Source organism: Leguminivora glycinivorella, chromosome 6 (genome assembly GCF_023078275.1).
Source record: "Leguminivora glycinivorella isolate SPB_JAAS2020 chromosome 6, LegGlyc_1.1, whole genome shotgun sequence".
Classification (NCBI taxonomy): Eukaryota; Metazoa; Arthropoda; class Insecta; order Lepidoptera; family Tortricidae; genus Leguminivora; species Leguminivora glycinivorella.
Window position 1 is genome coordinate 25,980,902 of NC_062976.1, and position 17,140 is coordinate 25,998,041.

General features: G+C 35.9%; 1 protein-coding gene and 1 long non-coding RNA gene across 2 annotated transcripts in view; one reads left to right on the top strand and one right to left on the bottom strand.

Moving 5' to 3' along the window:
* LOC125227247 (long-chain-fatty-acid--CoA ligase 4) overlaps nucleotides 1–17,140 on the bottom strand; it is a 60,024-nt gene that overhangs the window by 27,826 nt on the left and 15,058 nt on the right. The window lies entirely within an intron of this gene.
* On the top strand, nucleotides 1,296–4,840 carry LOC125227248. The gene is made up of 7 exons (XR_007177160.1): nucleotides 1,296–1,469; nucleotides 1,874–1,988; nucleotides 2,189–2,357; nucleotides 2,867–3,010; nucleotides 3,599–3,676; nucleotides 3,810–3,936; nucleotides 4,312–4,840. It is a non-coding gene; the product is annotated as an uncharacterized LOC125227248 (long non-coding RNA).

The window sequence follows — 17,140 nt, forward strand, 5'->3', positions numbered from 1 at the left end:
GGATAAAGCAGCGCAGAGCCTGTAGCAAGTTCTATCTAGAAGCCCTAAAGGGTGAAGCCACACTAGAGCAATTTCGGTTACGCTATATATATACGCGTGATCACGTGACTCGGCGTGGCGCGTGAGGCTTCATCTTAAAGTGCAAGGATTTTAAGCATATAATTATATAGGTACATGTTAAGGCAGAAAATTCAAGCATTCCAAGGCTTAGATTGCTTTAGTATATTTATTTAATTTGTCCTAATTTGCGAGGAAATGAGGAGAAATAATCAATAAATTATGACTTATAATATACATACATACATACATACAATCACGCCTGTATCCCATGAAGGGGTAGCACATGAATCTACTCGTTTCAGTGCCACTCTTGGCAAATAAGGGATTGAAAGAAAACGAAACTGTGACATTGCAGTGACAAGTTGCCAGCCTCTCGCCTACGCCACAATTTAACCCATAGGTATCCCACAGTCGCCTTCTACGACACCCACGGGAAGAAAGGGGTTGTGAAATTCTTAACCCGTCACCACACGGGCAACATATAATATATTACTTACAATATATTGACACTGGGGCTAATATATATTTTTATTGACTTATAATATAGTTTTCAGTACAGATGTTGCGTTTTTTACGCACTAGTGTGAAAAGTGATTCATTTCTTGTCAGGTCGAAACTTCGGAGGACCATCTGTACTGAAAAACGTCGTACCATACACGTGCGAAAAGGAAATTCGTAACTCGTGTTGATTTAGAACACTCCCTTCTGTTGTGTTTTAATTTATTGCCACTCGTTTCGAACTTCCACCTTTTCGCACTTGTATCGTAATGTACTATTACATAATTATGGTATGTATTGTAAAACGTTGTACGATACATGTACGAATAGAATAAGTATTATAGGTAATTCACTACTCCTGTCGATTTAAAAAACTCTCTTCGTTCGTGTTTTAATCACAACTCGTTTCAAATTTCCCATTTTTCGCACTTGTATCGTAATTTACTATTGATTACTTTACTATTGATTACTATCTATTAGTTAAAATAAAAATTCCATCAAATATATTGCTAAAAAACAACAGACTCGTAACCAAATAACAAAGGTGAATTTTACTGCACATTAGGTATCATTTGACGGCATTTCAATTTTAGATAGGTACTGAATTATTTTTAATCATTTATGAATTATTTTTAATCATTTATTTTAAGTACCTTTATGCCTTTAATTCGAGGTAGACTCATTTAAAAAAAATGTTAACGTATTTTAGACATCTTCTATACATTAGCCTAGCGTTTTTCAAAATCGGAGTTGGCAACACTGACGCCGAAGTGATTTGTCAACGCGTCTTGTGTTAATTTTTTTGCGGTTATCTATCACATCACAGATCTAACAACTTACAAGTTCAATGGAGTAAGTGATCGAATCTTTAAAAACATGGGAGTTGGAGAACTTAATACGAAAATTCACCAGTAAGTACAATGTATTTTTTTCATTATTTAGTCAAGTTGCTAATGACACGAGGCCAATAGCTTGCTGGGCTGCGGCCCCGGCCGATAATGGATGCAATCTCGTAATAATACACATTTAAATTTCTTGTCTATAAATTGTCTATAAATACACATTTAAGTTGGCTCAATTTTCGTTGAACGTCCGGCATGTGCTGTTCATGTGATTTAGACTTGGTATGGTAACTATAGTTCCGTCAAAATGAGAGAGACCGGAATTATTTTTGCCAGGGAGAGAATTGCGAGGGGATCTTTAGCCCGAGTCAAAATCGGGCGCAATCGCCCGTTTGAGTGAGTTTTGATAGTGATTCTGTTGTGTATTTTCTTATAGTTGGATAGTTTCTAACAAAGCGTTGCATATTTTCCAGCCCCGGAATCGGACGCTAATAAAACCATGTTCCGATGGTAATAGGCGACGCCCAGCGTGCCCGGGTGTTGAAATAAGTGCAAAACTGCTCTCCGCTCGCCTTTTGTCCACCAACGGTAAATTGTACATTCTTTAAAAACCTTGTCAAATTGTCACTTAGGTTATGTGTAATTCCAAATTAGCAGTAGGTCGTTTCACAGAACGCGTTGACGTTCGGAATTCGAATTCCGGGGCAATTCCCCTGTCCTACGGGCGATCCAAGTCTCACGAACGCCGTCTTTGGAATTTTACTTAAAGACTGGTATACACATTTCAGGGTTCACGCCGCGTCGCCTAATCCTCGCGCCGGTCGCCAGCATTCCCCGCTGTGTTCCGGTAACCTACAGGCGGCAAGCTGACGCTGCCGTCATCCACACGACACCATCTCTGAGGCGGCTGACGTGGCAGTCGTGGTGGTCTGAGGCGGCTGACGTAGCACGTTTGAGGTTAGACCTTTCCAATCACTCTTATCTACATCATCGAACCGGCATAATTATGGTTCTGGCACCCTCCGTGTTACTATACCTTTTATTTTAATATCCGCCGTACACCGTTTCTACCCGTAGTTTTAACTCAAGAGTTCGCTGATCCACGTTTGTTCCCTTAAATAATTTAAAACCTTAGTCTCATGTTCAAGTGTAGCTAGCCCTCGGCTCTGTAAACTTAGTAAATTAGAGAGTAATTTCATAATATAAGGCAAGGCTCAGTGGAGTCCTTTGTAATAGATTAATTAACAGAGAAATAATTACCTTTTGCCCTTAAGAGTTGTTTCAATTTTAAATCTTGTCTGCTAGCATAATGGCCCCCCAATTATAGATATTGTAGCAATATTGAAAAATATTAACTTTGAGTTAAAAAAAGATGTAATACGGTCCCTCTAGGGCCAAATATTTTTCCACGCTGTTCATAATTTTGTAGTATGGTATGTGATATTAATTGTATCATTCATTTCCAGACCCTGATGGATTTTTCTGAGTTTAACATAAGCACAGACCTAATAGTTATAGAAACTTCAGAAAAGGAAAACTTGTCCTCGGAAAAGGAAAATGTGCCATCTGCAATTGCTGAGAAGAAAGCAGAGCCCAGTTATAATTCCAGGGTAAGCAGTTTCTAACAGACTTCTTTACCTAGAAGGAGGAGGTTCTGTATTTTATTGTAAAAAACATTATAAGAATTACAATTCAATAAATGAATACTGCATAGGCAGACCAACATACCAGAGAGAGATTTTATTCCAACCATTTTTGAAGTAACATACTCATCTTATCACGATAATATTTTTAATATAACTGCATTGTTAGGCAAGATACCGGGCTGGCCTAGCGAGTAGTGACTAAGTGACCGTCCCTACTAAGCCGCAGTTCTGGGTTCGAATCCCGGTAAGGACATTTATTTGTGTGATGAGCACAGGTATGTTCCTGAGAATCCTGAGTCATGGATGTTTTTTATTTATATAATTATTTGTTTATTAATTATATCGTTGTCTGAGTACCCACATCACAAGCCTTCTTGAGCTTACTGTGAGACCCAGTCAATCTGTGTAAGAATGTCCTATTACATTAATTAATTTATTTATTATTATGATACATTATACTGTGAGTGTATAGGTTATGACTGTAATTAATTGTATTATAATTATATTAATTAAAGAGGCAAATGAAAAGTAAAGTTTCTAAATATTTTTCAGATTGTGGAAAAGTCATTGGACTCTGCATCACTATTTTGAAAATATTCTGCTCTCAAAAAACCACAAGGATATTCTTTGGTAAATATAATAACATTAACTAGCTAAGTCACTTTTTACTATGTAACTTTAAAATAATTATTATATGTATAACTGAATACTGCATTCGTTTCTTTTTACTTTTTGTTTTTAATTGTTTGTTTTATCATTCCAGCGGCTTAACGACTTCAAAAGCACATGAAATTTACTAGGACAATTTGTTTATAAATTTTCCATCAATGAAAATAAATCTTCAGGAACAGCTGAAATACAAAAAGTCGAACTTACTGCACTTACCAATTGTAAGTATATGATAAAATTGATAAAGCAGATGTTGTCTATGTTAAAATAGTTAGTTTCACCACACCGACTGGCAAAGGCTCTCTTTAGTCTTCAAAAACAGATAGCAAAACTGCATTTTGTCCACAAGAGTGCAAAGAAATTTCATACAAATTTTAACTGGATGTCTCAAGCTTGATAGATTTGATTTAGTTAGATGTTTTACAGTTAATATTTTGTTTGTGTCGGTGTAGTGTAAAATTTTGTATTTCACTCGGTGGCAAAGTTTGTTTAACCTTCGTGGCTCGTTTCAGTTCACTGTTCACTTACCCGCATTGATCTTTCCTTATATTATATCGTTTGTAATAATATTTTACTAACTAGTCCCATTTTTATAGCGCCCTATGAGGAAACAACGAATATAGCCGGATTTCTCACCATTCCATTTTTGCTGAACACTGCGGCAGTCCGCCAAAAGAAGAAGCGAGGTTCCGGTGCAAGTCAAAATTGGAAGCCCAGTAAAATGGAAGTAAGGGAAGGTTTCATAAAGCATATCCGCTCTAGTGTAGAAATTAGCCAGACCATCGAACTTCGCATAGCCACACTTCAAAAAATAGGATTGTCATGCCAGCCATACATAATTGTTGTGGGTGAGTCTCTTGAAAAAATCGAATCATTTCTAGTTGTTGTCAGCAGATCGATAATCTATGAAAGACAGTCCATTATGAACGCAGTAGATACGTGCAACAAAATATATAATACAATGAAAATATAATACATTGTACTTACTGGTGAACTCTGGTATTAAGACGATACAGGAGTGATCTATTCTCCATACAAACGCTCTCGACTATTTCCTCCCTGGTTTTTCAAGATACAGCAATGATTTTTTTCAAGACAGATTATAATAATTTTTATCTGTGTCGGACCGTTTTGATTTTTTGAGATTCTTATTTTTAAAGACGCTAGAGCCCATCGAAAATTTTCAAAAACGGTGTTATTGATTATGGCGTAAAAAAGGTGTGGTATTCAAAATTGGTAACAATTAGCCACAAAAACTGAACGGTCCGACACTGATTATTTCATTGTTATTCAGATTCTCAAATTTAGTTACGATTGACTTAATTTTGAAGGGGGAAACAGTCGAGAGCGGAACCTCGATTTTAAAGATTTTTTTCGCAATATTTTTTAACTGAGTTCTTAATGGACATTTTTTTCGATAAATCTAGTTAATAACACTTGTATATTAAATTTGAATTCCCAAATTGAAAGGGGGGCTCCTTTCCATTTTAGCATTTTCGCTCCTGTAGCGTCTTAAGTTCTCCAACTCCCATGTTTTTAAAATTTCGATTTCTTCCTCCATTGAACTTGTAAGTTGTTAGGTAAGCTGTGATGTGATAACCGCCGCAAGAAAAAAACTATTTATTCTAAGTAGGTAGTAGTAGTAGGTGCCAAGTATATTATGAATAAATGACATTTTTTTATAACTTTTGTTTTATTTATGGCGTTATTCATAAACGCATCACCAGCCTGAATTAGATATGAATCGTTTTATGTTATCTGTCAAGTTAACGTATGTATTTGTAAATAGGTATAAAACATAATTTGTCTAATTCAGTCCCGTGGTGTTTTATGACAATTATCAATAAGGGGTTGTTGTCTTAGTAAATGAGACAAAGTAAGTCATAGTACAATTGAACATGAATGATAGTACTGAACAAGCTTCTCAGTTGAAATGTATAACAAAACAAAGATTCAAATTGAACAATATCATAGTTCACTCTCACAAAGTGTGTATATCGATGTAATCATGTCCTTAATTGAACTTATTTGGTTTTAATGGTTACTACAGTAATGCCTCATGTTAATATTGACCTACATCTTGGTTGAATCGATTAAACAATTCATGTTCAAATAGAAAAATATCTTAGTTCAGTCTCACAAGGTGCGTAAGTAGATGTAATCATGTTCTTAGTTGAACTTATTCGGATTAAATAGTTAATACAGTAATGCTTCATGTTAATATTGACAGTAGGCCTAGCACATGATGGCCGCGGGAGTATGTCGCCGCGAGATAGATCACACGTCTTCTTCTAACTGTATTAATGACATAAGGACGGGTAGTCTATCTCGCGGCGACATACTCTCGCGGCAATCATGTGCTAGGCCTACAGATGTCTTAGTTGAATTGATTAAACAATTAATATTCAAATTGACCAATATCTTAGTTCAGACTCACAAGGTTCGTAAGTAGATGTAATCATGTTCTTAGTTGAATTTATTAGGTCAAATAATTAATACAATCATTCTCCATGTTAATATTGAGCAACGTCATAGTTGAACTAACTGGTTTGCGTTAGTTGATACAGTTACGTATCATGATAATAATTATCAAGTGCTTAGTTGAACTTACTAAGGTAATTTAGTTCGCCTAATTATTTTTCATGTAATTATTGAACAAGATCTTAATTGTCTCAGTTACGTTGCAAAAGTAAGAGCAATCAAAATTACCTTATTCCATTTGTCTAAGATCTTATCAGGCTCGTATGGAATCAAGATGCTTGACTACGACGATCAAAATATTGATAGGAGCAAACAAATTTTTTTTAGAGTGTATGGTGACACATTGGACAATATCTTCTGGTTGAATGCAGATTTCAGATTCTTATATAACGAGAAAATTTCAGACAACAACCATCACCATCGATTAAAATATGAGATTTATAACCAACATCGATTCAACATGCATCTAAATTTTGAGTCCCAAATCTAAAGAACACTATCCCTTACATGAAAAAGAGTAGCTCAGGTCAGGTGATAAATATGAAGTTCTATTTGAATCTGGACAAAGGTGGAATTAACACAACGAAGAGGAACGGCGAACGGGCATCATTGACCCTTTCATTATCATCAGCATCAAAAAAACCGCCTATGATAATATTAACACCCTTGCTGCAGAGTCGTTTAGTCCCGATGTAAGTCTAAACTGCGTTATAACAATTAGTCACAGCGAAAGTGTTAATGGAGTTGGTTATATGGTAATTTGGTCCAACTCTACTAATCTCTTCGGGAATCCGACGAGAATTGGTGCAACTGGCTTAGATCCAAGTAGCACAAGTCACGGTCGAAAAAGTTGTCGCAAATGGAATTGCAATTTCGTTTAACGCCGCATTTTAACGCTGCCATAAATAACAATTCGAACTGCAAATGATATCGTAAAAATCTCTTATTTGTTTCTCCATTCCGAGCTTCCGTTTTCATAATTACCAAAATTGAGGAATTATCTATTCGTTTTCAACCGTATCCATTTGAATAAATAAGATGGATTAATAAAGTCTGAATAATAACGACTCACAATAATTAACGATCTAATTATGTTTACAAACCCGAGTAAGCTCGTTTTACGCTATGACATGATGACAGTAATACAGAAAGGTCAAATGACCTCATTATCGCCATTAATTTGCGCAAATGGACATTACCAGGGCCTGTAGCAAAGGATAAAATCGTTGAGGAGCTCCGAAGCGTGTAATAGTTATCTCTCTCTATCACTCTTTCGTATTGGTGCTATACTAGACAGCAGCAGCGGCTGGTCCATACAAGCCGATTCCCACCGGCTTGCCTAAAATTGATTACTAGTAAAGTACCTAATGTTAAGGTAGGTTTCTTTTTGCTCAGTGTTGCCTAGAAGAAATTTTCACCAGCCGCCACTGCTAGACAGAGACACTTGCGGAGTGCCAACGATGGTATTTGTGGTTACAGGCCCGGAACGATTCACCGGTGCTTCAACGTTACCAAAACTCTTGTAAAACTTCATGTTTGAACCAGAAACGAGTCGTTTTTCCGAGTCGCTGATTTAATTACATTCTGTCTGCAGTTTTCAGGTGGGAATAAGTAACTAATTACATTTGGCTAGACTGGTTAGCTTATGATACTTGTAGATTTAATTAAATTCTTCAGCAAGTGTTAAAGTTAGTGAGCCACGGCACCTGCTGGCATTATGAGAATTTTTCTTTTGTATTTTTAGAAAATGGAGAATACCTGGAGCTGGTATTAGCATGCTCAGGTGGCCGCGGGTAACTTTACGGGGTTTTAATGGCAAAAGTAAAGGGCAAAGGGGTAGGTAACTGAAATACCTTCTCGTGTTACATTTTCAGAAATCTTGAGGTTTACTAACTTTTTGGATTTGGTGCGTGTGTACTGATAGTATTTTCTTATTTTCTAATATGACTCATACAACAATATTTTATATTGATTAGGTACCGTTATCATACATATTTAATTTAACAGGTGTCTAATCTTTATACGAAATTATCTTGAAAATTATTGTATTCACACAAATAATTAAATGAGGCTTTCTGAATTAAAACTTTTTATATATAAGGACGTATACTAAATGCAAGCCTTGACATTTTTCAGACTTTTTCTACTTTTAAATAAAGTTACTAAAGTACAAAATATATACCTATTTACGACGAACATATAATAAAATACTATAAGTACCTAAATGTAACGTAAAGCAAACAACAGCGCGATCTTCACGCTAATTACATTAAATTTATATAATTTATTTATACGCTCGTCAACTTTGTCCACATCATCATTTCTGACCTTGTCCATCAGCATACATTGCAAAATGAACAAGCCACAACAATATAGTGTGGCGTGTTCTGTAAATACTGTCATTACAATTATTTCGATGATATCGTGTCGCTATTACACGGTCGGATGTTGCGATGTAGATGCGAGATGGTTATCGTATAGTTTTGACATGTTAAACTGTTCTATTGTCAGGACTAATCGACATAAAAAAAATCTATTTTAAGGGTGCGCTGCTTTAAGAATTATATAATTTCCTAGTAAGTATTTCATAATCATGCACGATACAGACGTATGGAGAAGGAAATAACAATGTTCCCATTAGATGAAAAGATGTGATCCAAGAAATTCAAAAGACGGTAGGTGATACACAAAGCTCAAGCTATGGAGGACGGAGAGTAGTGGTCAAAGGAATAGAATATAAGTATAGCTACTTAATCCTGTTACCATTTTTTAATACAGCGATTTTTAGATATAGTAATGTGTGTTAAAATATCTAAGTTTAAAGTCACCTTCGAAACGGTTTGAGAAGTATAAAATAAGGTTAACGTATTGTTCATGCAGCAAGAAACTGCGTATATCTACACCTGTAATTTACCTTATACGGCGATAACAACTATAATGGGCAGATGTCGTCATAATGGCAACGTTGCAAAAAGGCCGGTTTGAGAAACATGGCATAGGATCTTAGGCAAGGTATGGTATAAAAATAAATGCGAATTGCGAATATGCCATTGAAGTATTTGAAACATGCTCTTAATTAACAGGCAGAAAAAGGTATCTTACTCAGATCTCGCCTAATAAAAGTCCTAAACATTGCACTGTCTAATATACTTAGATAATTATTAGAATCAAATAAGGCTCTTGAAACTAATAAAGTGGATTAAAAGCTGGGGACATACACAAAGATGATGAGAGCTGATAATTTCCAGGTGAAATTACGCCTTACAAAACATTCGATATATCTATCAGCTCAGCTACTTCAGTATCACTAATGGATTTGAATGAAAGCAATCGTATGATTTTCGAAGATAAGACAAGGAAAAAGCACAATTCATACTAATATTATAAATGGGAAAGTGTGTGTGTCTGTTTGTTTCTCTGTCTTTCACGTCAAAACGGAGCGACGCATTGACGTGATTTTTTAAGTGAAGATAGTCGAAGGGATGGAGAGTGACATAGGTTACTTTTTGTCTCTTTCTAACGTTTCGCGCGTCTCGCGCCACGGGCAAAAGCTAGTACTTAATACAAAAATACGATTACGAAATAACTATAAAGCTGAAATCATATACCTAGATTAAACCTGACATGACAAGAAAGTCTACTAGAATTTGTACCAAAAGTGAAAGCTTAATTAAACATTCCTTGAAGTAGGAATCGATAGCAAAAGCCGAGAACTTATTGGATGCTGCACGAGTGCCGCCCACTCTACACTTGAACGACGTCACTGAAAAGGGCTGTTCGTATTCTGCTGAATTACTGCCATTTATTTATAGAAGGCATTTCAGTTGAAACGGTTATTGTTTTATGTCATTGCATCAATGCCACCTGTTATTTGGCTAACATGTTCCACTTTATAATTAATTTTATGTTAAATATCAAGAGATCACTCAGGGGAGATAAAAAAAACCCCTAGTAAACCCCTTTTATAAGTGTACTTAAGAGGATACGGTAGCGAAAATGCTAAAATGGAAAGGAGCCCCCCTTTCAACTTGGGAATTTTAGTTAAATATGCATTATGCAAGTGTTATTAACTAGATTTATCGAAAAAAAATTGTCCATTAAAGAACAACTCAGTCAAAAGATATTTCAAAAAAATCTTTAAAATCGAGCTTCCGCTCTCGACTCTTTCCTCCTTCAAAACTTATATCAATCGGAACTATTCGGAACGAAATTTGAGAATCTAAATAACAATAAAATAATCTATGTCGGACCGTTTAGATTTTTTGGGTAATTGTTACCAATCTTGAGTATCACACCTTTTTTTGCGCCACAATGGAAAAGGCCGTTTGGAAATTTTTGATTGGCTCTAGAATCTTTAAAAAGCATAATATCAAAAAAATCAAAACGGTCCGACACAGATAAAAATAATAACAATCTGTGTTGAAAAAATCATTGCTCTATCTTCAAAAACCAGGGAGGAATTAGTCGAGAGCGTTTGTATGGAGAATTGACCCCTACCGTATCGTCTTAAGAGAAAACTCCAATGAGAGTTTTGACTTTTGAATGATTCACGATTAGTTTCGTTAGATTTATATTGACCGGGATATAAACTTTGATTACATTTTTTGTCAAGCTCGTGATATTTCGACGCTGACACATTAATCAGAATCACGGAATGAATCAGTTTTCATGCATATCAAATTATCAACATAGGTCTAAAAGTCCAAGGACTAAGAAGGAGAGTTATGCGGTAGTGCAAAGGAGTCATACTCGTATCAGCAGATGCATTTACGTAATATAACTAAGTAGGTCATTAACAGAGCTTATCCTTTTGTACATCTGTACAAATAGTCGAGTAACGAGCAATTTATTACGCCACTTACACAATCAAGTACGCCTTACGGCAATCCTGAGATCTATCATTATAATTGTCCAGAGGACTACTAAGTTTTATTGAAAAACAAGACGTTCCATTCATAATAGGCAACCAGGAACCGCCGGTTGTCTGGTGCGAGTCTTGGCAACCCATTAGTCATATTACCTTATTCCTTAAGTAACCATAAGATCCCGTATCTCATATCAGTCAATTAGCACGTCAAGTGGCACAAACAGCGGGTCGCATGAAATCTTATATCATTATCAGGAGCCTTCAGCGTCGCCTTGGCGCGCGGACTTCGGACCGATTTATCTATTAACTATTTCTATACGCATATAGGACATGCGGAAAAATGTATCTGCATTTTTTTGTGTGTCAAGCCCCCAACATTCTTGAGCATTTTGGCAAAAGATTGCGTTGTAGAAAAATAGAAAAAAGAGGCAAATTTTAGATGTCATATCAAGTATTTTTTAAACCGGACTTACATTTACAACTCTTGTTTTTAGGGTTCCGTAGTCAACTAGGAACCCTTATAGTTTCGCCATGTCTGTCTGTCTGTCCGTCCGTCCGTCCGTCCGTCCGTCCGTCCGTCCGTCCGTCCGTCCGTCCGTCCGTCCGTCCGTCCGTCCGTCGTCCGTCCGTCCGTCCGTCCGTCCGTCCATCCGTCCGTCCGTCCGTCCGTCCGTCCGCGGATAATCTCAGTAACCGTTAGCACTAGAAAGCTGAAATTTGGTACCAATATGTATATCAATCACGCCAACAAAGTGCAAAAATAAAAAATGGAAAAAAATGTTTTATTAGGGTACTCCCCCTACAACATGTAAAGTGGGGGCTGATTTTTTTATCATTCCAACCCCAACGTGTGATATATTGTTGGATAGGTATTTAAAAATGAATAAGGGTTTACAAAGATCGTTTTTTGATAATATTAATATTTTCGGAAATAATCGCTCCTAAAGGAAAAAAAGTGCTATGTTTAAAAAATATGAAAAAAATCACAAAAGTAGAACTTTATATAGACTTTCTAGGAAAATTGTTTTGAACTTGATAGGTTCAGTAGTTTTTGAGAAAAATACGGAAAACTACGGAACCCTACACTGAGCGTGGCCCGACACGCTCTTGGCCGGTTTTTTTTTCTTGTGATAATAAAGTCGTGCGAGCTAATGAGTCTAATGACACTATCGGTCGAGTAAACTGGACTAAACATCAAAACAACCGAGGTATATCAAAAATACCCTTGAAACAGACGGGCATTGACATGGTAGGGTGTACCTACCCATACACTATTAACAGGTAAAATAAGTGATTGTTTTAATTATGAGCAGCAGTGTGATAAGCAGTAGAAACGGACTGCATTTTATTTATAAGATTGTTTTTTCAGATTCATTTTCAATCTATTGCTGGCGTTTTTAAGTCTTATCATTTTGCCAAAGATAACAAGCCATAGCCAATATCATTATTGACGTTTTCAAGATCTAAATACTATATCCCACAACGTATATTTATATGGATTTTCGTAAACTTTTCTTGTCATTCCTGCTATAGTCTATGTCGGTCTCACAATGGCCTATTCAGCCATCAGAACAGAAATTTCTCGAATGTCGTCTGCGATAGACGATAATGCCAATGTTGATTACGTATTATTACAGGAAATAATGCATGTAATAAATTAAAAACTGTGCATGTAATGAGCTGGCAAGTGTTATTGTCCAATTAATAAAGGTAATGAGAGTCACGCTGCACGGTGTCGTTTAATGACAGAAGCCTTAGATAAGGAACCGTTTACAACCACTCCTGTAAAATATAGTAGTGTTTCGATAATGATTGTTTCAGGGTTCCGTAAACACGTTGTTATCATGACGTGTTGCTTTTGTTGTTTCATGTTTTTTTTATTAACAAATACATTGCAGGATGTAAAGTATGAGTAAATAATAAACCAGTAACTTTCATTTACTGATACCCGGTCCTGCGAGTAAATGAATGAAGCTATCAAAAACTATATTTTTAAAGAGCGCATATTTTACAATCAATCACGAAATCCGTGGCGCTATCTAAGATACGGCTATCAAAGTGGGGTAAAGTCATTAACCTTTGTACCTTAAATCACATGTTTTTGGAGTGCAATATTACTTAGAAAACGGGATTTTTTTTAATACATAAAGATATTAGAGATAAATAGGGAAAGCCAGTACACAGATATTACCTGTTTATGAGTATTTAGCCAGGTTCAAACTTTAAACTAAATACTGGACAACTTCAACTTGGAAATAACAATATCTATTGAAACCTTGGATATGTTTAACCAAAACTCCGCTTTGTCTGTTCTGTTTTATACAAAATCCCAGTTACTCTTCAAAAAAATGTGGAGGTGTATATTCCGGTATTGTTTTCCCGAGGAAAAGCATCAGAGAATATTGTTCGGAAACATTTTGAAATCAGGCGTCGCCGACAGACGCTCGTGTCTAACCCCGTGGGTGAAGCCGTCTACCTTTTTCGTAATCACGATGTACAGTCAGCAACAAATATGTACATAGGACTTTCTTGCTTGTACATTAAGGTTGTGTAATGTAAACAACTCAACATATTGGTATTTCACACTTTGGCTGTATCCATATCTTTGTTGCTGACTGCATTATAGTCAACACAGTCATAATCTGCCTCGACTCTGATCTGACGTTGATATTTGTGGTATTATTAGAAGCGTAAAGGCAGATTTTATTACAAAATTGACAGGACAAATACCAGCGAAGGTTGATCTGTCTGTTCAACTGAAGGGTTTGTTCCTTTAGAAGGGCAAAACAAGTTGGTTGTGAAGATCCATATAGGAGGTTCTTGCTGCGCAAGATTTCAGGGTAGATGACTAGGATAAAAAGAAGTACGTTTATATTCAATGGTCGGATTGATTCGTTCTTGTTTACATGCGACTACAATATTAATCACTATATACGACGAAGTTATTAATTCTCATCTATGTCACTGTGCCAATTTAGTTCAGTATTAATTATCATTAAGAACAATGAACCAATTTTCGGGTAATCATTTCGTCATTAATTCTGTATTTTAGTGAACAAAGTTGATTTTATTTTGCCCATCGGTCTTCATTTTGTGATTTGTTATTTATTAGGATGTACATAATTGGCGATTCATGACGCTTCATAATAATTGGCACAAAAATACAAGTTAACTTTTATTGAATCCAAAACTGCTTTCAACTTCAAAATAACTTCTAAGTTTCTAGACCAAAAGTCATAAAGCCAAAGGTTGTAGAAGCTACTGGAAATTTTCTCCCAAAGGGCAATAACCAACTGTAAAGTGTAACTTGAAAGGCTTTACGACGTTGGCTGAAAGTTCAGTGTTCCCTGAACCGTCGGCATTTGTCTAGGTTCTGGTCCATCGGCCCTGCGGTGAAAGTAGGCAGCGCTGCGCATGACGGCCCGTTACATCATGCGAGTAACAATTGGTATAATAGTAATGTAATGAGGATAATTTATTTAACACTGTACTAGTCTACTGACATACTAACAGCAAAATATGTTTACGTACTGATTACCGATTGGACGGGTCATCGCGGAAGACCAGCGTCAAGATACGAAAGTCAACTGTAATACAGTCTTTACATGAAGACCTTTTGACTGTTGACGTTTTGTAGTAACCATCAATATTGTAAGCGCCTCCTGAATACATTCGTTTCCTTTTTATTTCTGCCAATCTACAACTGACTATCGGTTCATCTCACTTTAAGGACTGTCAGTTAAAAATTTCGGACGTGAAGTGCTATTAATAGCGTTCACGACACGACCATAATAAGCAAGTAAGCCCAAAATAACGCGTTTTTCTCGTCTTTTATCATAGTCATTGTCACTTTCCTACAAATATATGAATATGTATTATAAGTAAGAATATTTTTTGTGATAGGCGTTCGAGGAAATCGAGTCATGCCCGCGTATTGCTTGATGGTAAACAACAGTGCCATTATTTGTTTTCCTGGGTGAATACATAATGTAAAATATTTCTTCCAATTACCTATATGCCAACGATACTCGTATTCCGTGCAAGAAAACAATTCATGGATTACGTCACTCTCATTACGATGCAATTAAAAGTGCATAAAAAGTAACCTCTCAAGGTGAATCGGTAACAGTTACGACCATAATATAAATCAACAAGACTGTATACCCTTCAAATAAGGTGTATCACACTTAACCGTGCCTACAAATAGGCAATATCGTATCAGGATGTCATAGACGATACATAGTTAACCTTTATTGATAGTGGGTCAAAGAAAACATGGCGGGCACAGTCTGTCCTATTCGGAAGTACAGTGACTATGAAAACTTTGGTTATCTAAATTCAAATGAGATGTTTGTGTGGAAGTGATTTTATTCATGACGTTTAGATTCAGCGTGGTAGTAGCTCGAAGCTAATTAGGTAGGTATATGTTCTAGCTCGTCGGTAAGGTTATCTCTGCATTTTTTTCTATTATACCTAAGTGCACAATTGATCCAAAAATCACAATTCCCTATTTATTTATGTAGGCTATAGTTATTTTTGTTTGACGTTTTTGTAGCCTACTTATTCATTCAAATCAATCAATCAATCAATATTTATTTGCAAAAATGTAGTGTTACAGTGAGTTCTTAAGTGTAAGTATACAAAAAGTGCGTACATTCTACTTGAATAAGCATGCAAATTTTACTTATAAGCTACTTAATTAAGCTATTCTAATAGCGTATGCTAAAAGTTATTTAACAGACCAAAAATTAATTAATTAATTAATTAATTAAACGTATAAGTACGTTCTTTAATGTATTTGTAAGGCTGAAAATGTCTTCGCCGAGGGATTTAACTCATGCCAAGAGTAATGTGTCCAAAAACCCGTATAAAGATGGGTCGAGCAGTAGAAAACTTATCCTGAGAAATTTCAATTCTTCTTGGGTCTCTGTTATATGTAAACTGGTCTGAATTAAGAAAGCTACAATACTGATTGATATATATTGCATGAGGCTTCGTAAGTTAAGTATATCTACTTATAACAAATACCAAGATGTCAGAGTTGTTCAACCCCATCCGCGATTTTGGTACAAATACAAATATAAATACAAACGCACACGATTGGGTACTAAATAAGCGGTTCGAACCGTCCTCTAAATTTCTGGGATATATACCAACCAGTTTACTCACATAATTTACATAATTAATTCAATATTATCATAATCACTCACCCGTATCGTTTAACAGAAATCATCCTATTCGCTCAAAGTGTAAAAGACGACTGCGTACGATTACGACAGCGTAGGGTTAGTTTATTTATCTAACGTACGACACGTTATCAGATACGTGGCGAGACGGATATCAAGACGGAGCTGGCCGGTTACGAAATGCTGTTGATAAGGATTAAAGCGAATCCGTGTTAGTTTTTAGTAAGTATCGGACAATAATTCGCGGATATACCTATTTTTTTAAATTATAAATGGGCTTAGGATACGGATGCGATCTGTACGATGGAGTGAGCTCGCCCAGAACCCAGAAGATGCCTGTTTACCATTGATTTGAAGGTTGCCAAAAACTTACTTATTACACTTACTTTTTACTCACTTTTTATACTATGGAAAAAAGGAAAGCAATAGCCGGTCACGAATGGTGTGGTTATCTTATTCATATTCGTTTATTGATAATAATTCCTATTACATGTCATTCTTCATAATTTCTTATAATAATACTTATAATTGATTTATTAAGTTATAACTTAACATACCCCAAATAAAAATAAAAATTAAATATTACTATCTACAGTTGGTTACCTACATTAGGTATTTACTAAGTTGGTAAATTCTGAAAAACTGTTTTGAAACTGGTCAGTGTCGGCGCGTCAGTGACGTGTGGCGGCAAACGATTGAACACAACCGGGCCCATTATATGTGTGAGTTTTGCGGATTTTGCCAATTTATGCTTGACTCCCACGAGCTTTTGGGCATTACTTATCTTTTAGTACCATCGTATCAGATTAAGACGCGACAGGAGCGAAAATGCTGAAATGGAAAGGAGCCCCCCTTTCAATTTGGGAATTCTAGTTTAATATACTAGTGTTA